We start from the raw sequence: 11395 nt of genomic DNA, 5'->3' as shown, positions 1-11395 counted from the left end.
ATCTGAGAATTTATTCCAAGGTTTATACAAAAGGTTTCTGTGATGGTGGTGACCTAGGCATTGGTGTAATGAGCTGCTGGAAAAAAATCTGAATCCAATGCTATATTTAATGCAAGTAGCCTCTTCTTTCATTTGGCTGTCATGTTAGAATACTTTCTAAATGTCTGGTACAGAGCTTCCAAGGTTCTAGGGTCTTAGAAATATCTGTAAACATTCCAAAGCTCCTGTCTTCAGTTTGCCTGTTATCCAGTAGAACAGACAAATAGAGAAGACATGACATGCAGGCCAGCAAGTGCTGAATGAGATCACGACAGTGCTTAGTTAGATGCAGAATGTCAGATGAATTGTTCCTGGAGAATGACAAATATTTTGGGGCAGGAAGTATCAGCTAACCAGGAAAAGAGATAGTGGGAAATAGAACAAAGGAACAATGTGACATAGATTGACAAGGAGTTCACAATGGGGTTAAAAGACTACAAGTGATTCTATAAATATACAAAATGATTGGAGGATGAAAAAGTTCAGACTGAGTCTCTCTACATTGGAGTATGGGGTGTGAGGTTACTCTATCAAGGTTCACTTACTGACCAAACAATGGGCTGCTCTAAACCCTTAGAAATTACATTACATACAGGACTTAGTACTTTGTCATATGATCCAAATTTTCACTCCTAGTTTTTGTATTTGAGGTAGAAAATTTAGCATTAAGTGTGACATCTCCGCACTCATCAAATGTCTATGTGAACACTGATATTTGCATTTAAAAAAAATCAAATGCTACCCCCAAATGTATGGCGAAGGCACCGAATGTTATGTTACTTATTTTTCTCATTGGTGCAAAACAAATATGGAAAAGAAACAATTTAATGGCAGAAGCACTCCTTTTGGCTGGCTGGTCAAGAACCCATCATGTCAGGGTGAGGACGGTGGTGGGAGCACCAGGGAATCGATCACCTCCAAGCAGGAATCAGGGAGAAGCTAGGAAGTGGTTCTGGCTGTCAGATGTTAAAGCCTGCCCACCATGACTCATTTTCTCAAGTTAAACCCAACCTTAACGTCTGTCTCCTCCTTCTTGTTTGATTGTTTTTGTTTTTCATAGCCAAGTAGTATTCCATTGGGTAAATGTACCACAGTTTCTTAATCCATTTTTCAGTTCAGGGACATCTAGGTTGTTTCCAGATTCTGGCTACTATGAATAAAGCTGCTATGAACTTAGTTGAGCAAATGTTCTTGTTGTATGCTGAAGAGAGCATCTTGTGGGTATATATGCCTAGGAGTGGTATGGTTGGGTCTTAAGGAAATCTTGAAATTTGCAAGCAAATGGATGGAACTAGAAAAGATCATCCTGAGTGAGGTAACCCAGACCCAGAGAGACATGCATGGTGTATACTCCCTTAAAAGTGAATATTATCCACATCATACAGGATAAGCACACTACAATTCAGAGACTGTGGCACCAAGGACCATGTGTTTAGGTGGACCTAGACCCTCTGCTCAAATGTAGTAGATAGGTAGCACAGTCTCCTTGTGGTTCCCACAATATGGGGAGTACGGATTCCTTCTGACATGGACTCTCCATGTCGATGACTTCCCCCTAGGGGAGCTAGCTGCCTTGCCAGGCCACAGAGGAAGAGGATACAGGTAGTACAGATGAGATTTGATAGGCTGAGGTCAGATGTGAGGTGAGGAGGGCTCCCTTTTCTGAGGACTAGAGGAGGGAGGGAGAGGGTTGGAGGGCAGGAGAGGATGTGAGAGAGGGAGGCTGGGATGGGGAGGTGACAGAGGAGCCTACAATCAGGATGTAAAGTAAACAAATTAAAAACTTAAAAATTTAAAGAATCTGCCTCATCTGTCTATCTTATTTCCTCTTCTGAGTGAGATTTGAGTATTCTCCATAAGGTCCTCCTTGTTACTTAGCTTCTTTGTATCTGTGGATTGTAGTATGGTTATCCTGTAATTTATGGCTAAGTGAGTATATATCATGTGTGTCTTTTTGGTCTGGGCTACCTCACCCAGGATGATCATTTCTAGTTTCATCTATTTGCCTGCAAATTTCAAGATTTCCTTGTTTTTAATTCCTTGTAGTATTCCATTGTGTAAATGTACCACAGTTTCTTTATCCATTCTTTGGTTGAGAAACATCTGGGTTGTTTCTAGTTTTGGAGTATTATGAATAAAGCTACTATGTACATAGTTGAGTAAATGTCCTTGTGGTATGATGGAGCATCTTGTGGGTATATGCCTAGGAGTGGTATAGCTGGGTCTTGAGATAGAACTATTCCCAATTTTCTGAGAAAGCTCCAAATTGATTTGTAAAGTGGTTGTCCATGTTTTGCACTCCCACCAGCAATAGAAGAGTATTCTCCTTTCTCCACATCCTTGCCAGCATGTACTGTCACTTGAGGTTTTGATCTTAGCCATTCTGATGGGTTTAAGCTGGAATCTCCAAGTCATTTGCTTTTCATTTCGCTGGTGATTAAGGCTGTTTAGCATTTCTTTAAGTGCTTCTTGGCCATTAGAGATTCCTCTGATGAGAATTCTAGGTTTAGCTCTGTGCCTAATTTTTAATTGGATTATTTGGTTTGTTTGCATCCAGTTTCTTGAGTTCTTTATATATTTTTGATATTAGCCTTTTGTCATTTGCAGGATTGATGAAGTTCTTTTCGTAATCTGTACGGTGCCATTTTCTTCTATTGACAGTGTCCTTTGCTTTGCAGAAAGTTTTCAGTTTCATGAGGTCCCATTTATTAATTGTTCATCTTAGAGCCTGAGCTGTTAGTATTCTGCTCAGGAAGTTGGAAGTGGATGGAGAGGAAACTGAGCGGGAAAAGGGGTGGGGAGGGCAAAGAGGGCAGCGATCAAGTATGGGAAGAGCAGGGTTGGGAGGTGAGAGAGCTGGGAGAGAGAAGGAAAACCAACATGGAGTCTGGATGCATCTCTAGCTGAGACTTCTAGCAGCGTGGGATGTAGAAATTAAAGTGGTCACCTCCAATATCCAGGTAGGACTTCGAGTGGCGTGCAGGGGACATCAATCCACCCACAAAACCTTCAACCCCAAAATTTCGCTGCCTACAAAATGTGGAGGGATAAAGAAAGAACAGAGACTGGGTGGACTGGCCAATGAATGACTGGCCCAACTTGACACCCATCCCGTGGGAGAGAGTCAGCCCCTGATACTGATAATGATACTCTGCTATGCTTGCGGACGGAAGCCTAGCATAAGTGTCCTCTGAGCGGCTCCACTCAGCAGTGAGTCAAAATAGATGCTGAGACCCACAGTCAAACATTAGGTGGAGCTCAGGGAAACTTATGGAAGAGTTGGAGGAAGGATAAAGAGACCTAGAGGGGCCAAGAACCCCACAAAAAGACCAACAGAGTCAACTCACGTAGGCCCATGGAGGCTCACAGAGACTGAAACACCAACCAAAGTGCATGTATGAACTAGACATAGCCCCCCTACAATATCTAGCTGATGAGCAGCTTGGTCTTCATATGAGACCTCGAGTAACAATTTGGAGAGGGGCTGTTTCTGACATGGACTTTGTTTCCTGCCTTTGGATCACTTTCCTCTAGCTGGGCTGCTTTGTTTGTCCTCGGTGGAAGAGGATGCTCTTAGTGCTGATGGTACTTGATATGTTGGGGCAGTTTGGAGGTGGAGGGGGTATCCTTTTCTGAAGATAAGGGGGAGAGGCAATGGAGGAAGAGGGTGAGAGTGTGGCATAGGGAGGAGACAGGCGGTGCTGTGAATGGAAGGTAAAGTGAATAAATAAATAAACAAACAAACAAATAAAAAAATAGAGAAAAAAGGATCTGCCTCTTACTGGAGACCAATGCTCAGATTCTTTAACCTGTGAGGTCCATTCAATCCACAGAAAATATATTCTTGTTCTCAATTATTTTCTTTCAGCATATTTCAACTAGCAAATTCAAAACAGTAGAAAAATTATAGTTATGAAGCATCAATGAAATAATTTCATAATTGGAGTCACCACAACATGAGGAACTATATTGTATTAAAGGGTCATGGCATTCAGAAAGTTGAGAATCACTGCTTTAGACTATCTATCTGCTGTAAAAGGAATGGAAATTCACTAGTTTCTATAGGAAGCCTCAAGTCTGTGGCTTAGGAGAAGACACTGGGTATTCTAGTGAAGGAAGCCCTCTTGAGTGAATGAAATCAATGCAGGGTAGAAAAGCTATGTTTCTTCAGAATCCATCTGTGTGCACTGGTCATCCACACAGAGCCACTTGTGCAGTGTGAGCATGCAAAGGAGCGCTTTCCTTCCTTTGTTTCAATCAGTGAGATCAAGTGAATTCTCTAATTTTTTAAATATTTTATTAATTTATTCATATTACATCTCAATTGTTAGCCCATCCCTTGTATCCTCCCATTCCTCCTTCCCTCCCACTCTCCCGCTACTCCCCTCCCCTTTGTCTATGACTGAGGGGGACCTCCTCCCCCAGTATATGTTCATAGGGTATCAAGTCTCTTCTTGGTAGCCTGCTATTCTTCCTCTGAGTGCCACCAGGCCTCCCCATCAGGGACTAGGTCAAAAATGGGGCACCAGAGTTCACGTGAAAGTCAGACCCCACTCTCTACTCAGCGATGGAGAATGTCCTGTCATTGGCTAGATCTGGGTAGAGGTTCAAAGTTTACTGCACGTATTGTCCTTGGCTGGTGCCATAGTTTGAGCAAGACCCCTGTGGGCCTAGACTTGCCCATCATAAGGTTCCTCCTGTAGGTTTCTAGGACCCTCTGGATCTTTCTATTTCCACATTCTTCCATGCTTCTCTCACCTAAAGACCCAATAGGATATCCTCCCCTCTGACCCACTTTCCTGGTAAATGAAGACTTTCATGGGGCATGCCCCTTCAACTAGTGTCCAGATATAAGTGAGTATATACTATTTGAGTCTTTCTGCTTCTGGGTGAACTCACTCATTGTAATCATTTCTAGTTCAATACATTTGTCCACAAATTTCAGGAATTCTTTTTTATTTTATTATTATTTTTTACTTTTTTCTAATTTTTTATTAATTTATTCTTGTTACATCTCAATCGTTATCCCATCCCTTGTATCCTCCAATTCTTCCCTCCCTCCCATTTTCCCATTATTCCCCTCCCTTATGACTGTTCCTGAGGGGGATTTCCTCCCCCTGTATATGCTCATAGGGTATCAAGTCTCTTCTTGGTAACCAGCTGTCCTTCCTCTGAGTGCCACCAGGTCTTCCCCTCCAGGGGACATGGTCAAATGTGAGGCACCAGAGTACGTGAGAAAGTCATATCCCACTCTCCACTCAAGTGTGGAGAATGTTCTTACCATTGTCTAGATCTGGGTAGGGGTTTAAAGTTTACCACCTGCATTGTCCTTGGCTGGTGCCTTAGTTTGAGCGGGACCCCTAGGCCCAAATCTGCCTATCATAATGTTCTACTTGTAGGTTTCTAGGACCCTCTGGATCCTTCTACTTTGCTATTCTCCCATGCTTCTTTCATCTAGAGTCCCAATAGGATGTCCTTCCCTCTGTCCCAGTTTCCTGGTAAGTGAAGGATTTCGTGGGACCTGCCCCTTGGGCTAGTATGCAGATATAAGTGAGTATATACCATTTGAGTCTTTCTGCTTCTGGGTTAACTCACTCGTTATGATCATTTCTAGCTCAATCCATTTGTCAACAAATTTCAGGAATTCCTTGTTTTTAATAGCTGAGTAGTAGTCCATAGGTATATGTACCACAGTTTCTTTATCCATTCTTCTACTGATGGACACTTAGGCTGTTTCCATGTTCTGGCTATTATGAATAAGGCTGCTATGAACATGGTTGAGGAAATTTTCTTGTTGTGTGGTGGAGCATCTTCTGGGTATATTCCAAGGAGTTGAATAGCTGAGTCTTGGTCTGTAGTTTTGAAATAGCCCATTAACTAGAGCAGTTATCTCACCTTCAGTGAGTGTCAACGCCTCCCCCCTTACCCTAGAGTTAAAGAGAAAAAGTCAACCCACAGAGGGGGGAGCACACGCTATTAAATGACTCACTCGGGAAAGTACAATTTATGATTGGAGCCCAAAATAGAGCAAACTCTCCAGGATTGCTGTCTGGATGAAAGTCTCTGACTAGGATTCGGTGCCCTGTGGTCTGATGTGTTAGCTACAAAATCTCACAGAATAGGGACATTTTCATTTCCCTTGGAGAAGATAGTGGTCTCAAAAACTTAAATGCCCACAATGACAGTAACTCACAGTTGAATGATTTGGAACTTGTTAGATTCTGTTTATTTTCATAGTTACTCTGTCTTTTAATTTTCACCATTTAGTATCTATGAAGTTGATTGATTCTTTTTTCTTTTTTTATTGAACTGATTGTATCACACATTGGCTAAGCAAGTGCTTGACATCACACAACTACTAAACAAGTTGATGTTGGGCTTCCATCCTCTTTGGAACTTAGGCCTTTATTGCTTGCCATGTGGTGGACGCTGCTCACGTGGTATGAACAGCCAGGACCTATTGAAATTGAAGATCACCTGGGTAGAACGAGTAAGTATTGTCATTTTCACAGCTTCATTCCTGTCGTCTGTCCAGAACCCACATTGTCTATTGTTTTTCCTTGTCAATATTCTGATAGCTGTTTTCACTGTCACTTTGCCTATTTTGGAGAAGCCTCCACAAGCAATCTTTCTGTGCTCAACTCACAACTCTGTCCATTTACATCTCGTTGTTCCCCTCATGATGACTGTTGCTCTCTTCTGCTTTTCCTTCTCTGAAGTCATTTTTCATATTCCTTATTCTGCGTCTCCATTAGACTATAGACTTTGAAAGTAGATGACCCTAGGTTCCAATCTAACCTGTTCTAGTCTAACTGTGAAACTTTGACCATGGTTGTCACCTATTTTTAATTACTTTACTTAATAAATATTGACAATTTGTATTAAGTACAAATTCCAAAATAAAACCCCTAAAACTCAGTCTTATGTGTTACTTTGTCTGATTACAAATATCTGGAAGGATTAAGTGCAGTTAAAACCTAATGTGAAACCATTTCTGATGAGATTTAAAAAAAAACCTCTCAGTTTGATGATTCAAATGATTAACTAAAAGTACTATTTCACAGGCTGGGATGATGGCTTAGTAGGTAAAGTGCCTGATGCACAAGCTTGAAGGCCTGACTTTGCATTTCCACTGTGATAAGATTTACAAAGTTAGAGGAAAATACCTAAGATTGAACTCTGGTCTCCACATGCATGTATACACTTGTACATAGCAACTGAAATATACACATACAGAGATAGGTAGATAGGTAGGTAGATAGATAGATAGATAGATAGATAGATAGATAGATAGATAAATTGATAGAGATTTTATTTGCCTCCCAGATCTGTACTAGATTTCATTTGTCTACAGAATATCAGAATATGCTCTGTTTTATAAACCAAATGATTAAGAATCTTAAAACATAGTTGTCTCTACAGGTCTTGAATATGATTTCATATCTTAAATAGTCTGTTTTGGAATTGTGAGGAATGAATAAACTTTGTAACTTGTCTAATACCTTGGCATACAGTAGGCATAGCAGTGAATTCCAAATAAAACCCTTTAGACTTATATTCCTGTGCTCAACACAGAAGAAGCCACCCAGAAAGGAGTGGTGGTTCAGGAAAGCATGGAGACACATCAAATCTTAAAGAGAAGATTTTAAAAAGCATTATATTGCAAATAATTTTATTTACATGAGGCAATTGGTATTTTAGCATCATCTTGTCTTTATTAATGTCTAAAACCTAAAAGTTATTTCCAACCCTGGTTTGTTAAAGAGTGATTTAAGTACATGAGAAAACAATAGGGAAGTTACATGTTTAATTAGATTCAAAGCTCTGCTTTTACAAAATCTCTTCAAAGACTTGGGGCTTGCTTTAAACACAACTATGTACGTAAAAACAGGAAGGTACAGCAGCCTACCTGGAAGAAGAGACACACAGTGACATCAAGTTGACCTTTAACGGGAAGCATGGAGTCTCTGAGGGGAAGATGGGGTGGGGTAAAGCAAGGCTACGCTGTCTCCTGGAATAATTGCAGTGCCTAGGCAGTATGTATTGTGAGTTATAAAAGAAGAAACTTTATTGTTGGTGCTCAGGAAGTAAAAAATCAAGTGAAGGACAATACAAGTGTCATAGCTGTCTGTGACAAAAATGTGATTAAAAATAGCCCATTTCTTTTTGGAAAATTAGAACTTATTCGACTCCCAACAGATAAGTGCTATCCTGTGTCTCAGATTGGATAATTCTTCTGTCCCCCACAAAAGTTCTCTGGAATCCTTTAATGGATGCCTTTTTGGTACTCAACATTTGGGCTAGAAACCGGAATAAGGTTTTTGCCAAAGATGAAAACTTATCACCAGGACAATTTCCACTTCTGTAGAAAACCCAAACTCAATTCCTATCTAGGCAGTGTTCCCTCCTATCGAACCTGCTGTCACTCTGTTCAGCAGTATCACAAAAGTAACAGTTTCCAGTTCTGCAGAAGGCCAATGTCTGTGGACACCTTTATCATTGTGACACTTGTTGCTTGAAGCAGACGATTAAAACCAGGACTCAGAGTTCAGTATTTGGAGAAAACCACTCTGCACTCTTTCTGTATTTAATTGGTAAGTAACCAGAATGTTAATTAATTTTTAATTTTTCTACATTATTTAAAAGCACCACATGGCACCCCATAAATGCATGTAATTATTATTTGTCAATTAAAATTATACTATTTTTTGTTTTAAATAATTTAATTAAAAATAAATTAATAAGCATGAGAGATACAGGGGTGGAAACAGAATTTGGTGGTTAAAAGCATTTGCTGTTTTGCAGAAGACGTGAGTTCAGTTCAAGCAAGGGTATAATGCACATACATGCGTATGGGAGAAATCTCATGGTCATAAAATGAAAATAAATAAAATCTTATTTTAAACACATATTTACAAAATGAGGGGGTTGGCTGTTACTTCCTTCCCAATGCTTCCAGAAAATCCCCAAGCGAGTTTTCTCTCTGTGTTTGTTGACCCTGCTTTCCCACCCATTTTTTTAAAAAAAATTTTTTTATTAATTTATTCATATTACATCTCAATGGTTATCCTCTCCCTTGTATCCTCCCAGTCCTCCCTCCCTCCCATTTCCCCTTATTCCCCTCCCCTATGACTCTGACTGAGTGGGACCTCCTCCCCCTGTATATATTCATAGGGTATCAGAACTCTTCTTGGTAACCTGTTATTCTTCCTCTGAGTGCCACCAGGTCTCCCCATTCAGAGGACTTGGTCAAATATGAGGCATCATACTATGTTTTAAAGATTCAGCTTTTTATTAATTTTTTGTCCTAACCACAGAAACATTTTCATACTTTAATTTTAATTATAACTCTTAAAGTTATCACTCCCTCCCAGATCTTTCTCTTTACAGCTTGAGGGCTGGCTCTTAATGGAATTTCCCCTACCATGCATATGTTAAAGTTCTAGCCCATAACGTAATGTGTTTAGAGATGAGGCCCTTGGGAGACAATAAGCATAAATGATGAACAAGGGATACCCAGATGGAAACAATGTTCAAGAAGAGACATAGGAAAACTAGATTACTCTGTCTCTGACAATACAAGGGTAGAGGCAGTCACACAAGACAGATAAAGACCCTTATTAGAAAGTGACCATGTTGGCATTTTGATCTTATAACATTCAGAACTATAAGGAAATATTTTTTATTGTTTAAAGTATCCAGTGCATGGTATTTTGTTACAGTAGTGAAAACATAAAAGATAAGATTCAAACCTGGTAACATATGGAATTTTTTTACTTTTTTTTTAACTCTTTTATTGATTTATTCATATTACATCTCAATTGTTATCCCATCCCTTGTATCCTCCTGTTCCTCCTCCCCCTCCCGCCTTCACCCTATTCCCCTCCTCTATGTCTGTGGCTGAGGGGGACCTCCTCCCTCTCTATACGATCATAGGGTATAAAGTCTCTTCTTGGTAGCCTGTTATCCTTCCTCTGAGTGCCACCAGGTCTCCCCATCAAGGGGACATGGTTAAATATGGGGCACCAGAGTTCATGTGAAAGTCATTCCCTGCTCTCCACTCAACTGTGGAGAATGTACTGTCCATTGGCTAGATCTGGGTAGGGGTTCGATGTTTACCACACATATTGTCCTTGGCTGGTGCCATAGTTTGAGCAGAGTCCCTGGGCCCAGATTTGCCCATCATGATGTTCTTCTTGTATGTTTCTAGGACCCTCTGAATCCTTCTATTTCCCTATTCTCCCATACTTCTCACCTAGAGTCCCAATTGTATGTCTTCACATCTATTCTAATTTCCTGGTAAGAGACGACTTTCATGGGACATGCCTCTTGGGCTCGTGTCCAATTATAAGTGAGTACACATCATTTGAGTATGGAATTTTAAGAAGTATTTATATGTTGGATGATTGACTGTTTTGTACATGTGGGTGGGTGTGCCAGCATGAGCTTATGTGTACTATAATGGTGCAGGTACCCATGGAGAGCAGAAGAGGGTGTAAGAGTATATGGTATTGGATTTGTAGGTGATATGAGCTGCCTTGTGGGTCATAGGAACTGAAACATGTCCAACTTTAGATTCATAAATGCTTTTAACATCTGAGTCATCCCTCTAGCACCTTCACATCTGAAATTTAATTGGTTCCCATCGATCCTATAACCAGGCTAATTAAACTGTGTTATTTAAAATATTTTAAGCAAATCCTTTTAGAAGTTGAGCAAATCTAGACAATCAGTTGCTGCAAAGAGAAAAAACAGTGACAGTATGCTACATCAAGACAGCCCTGTACACCCTTGGACAGCCAGTGGCATGACATATTTTCTCTGATGGTGCTGTTATTTGTTCATTGCTACACTTTAAAAGAAGGAAAACACTGATAATTCCATAATAATAAAACACCAGAAAGATTCTCCATATTAATGTATCATAATGAACTGTAGCTTGCTCTCTGGGAAGCCTAATGTATTGTGAGAAATGTGTATATTTGTCCCAGTCTTGTAAATAGTGCCCATTCCAGCTTTCACTAGAGTTACAGTGTGTTAATCTGGCTTGTATTTACAGTCTGGCAAGGCTTCACTTAGAGAAAGGACTCCGTTGATGCAAAGAAAGAGTGCCCAAGATTTTGTGTGTCAATTTTTCTCTGTCCCAGTAAGGCTTGCATAGTTCCCTTCAGATCCTCTGAAAACTAACCTTAATCTTGATCTACATCCATGCCATGCTGTGGTCTTCCCTATTCTCCATATTCTATTTTCTTAACAAGCTTAACCCATTCCCACTGTAGGCACAAGCCATAACCTAAGCCAGAGGTCAGCCACTACAGCTGTACCCAAGTGTCCCCATCTTCTGCATCTTGTAAGG

This window comes from Acomys russatus, chromosome 5 (assembly GCF_903995435.1).
Source record: "Acomys russatus chromosome 5, mAcoRus1.1, whole genome shotgun sequence".
In the NCBI taxonomy this organism is placed as follows: Eukaryota; Metazoa; Chordata; class Mammalia; order Rodentia; family Muridae; genus Acomys; species Acomys russatus.
Note: the sequence above shows the minus strand (reverse complement) of the source record.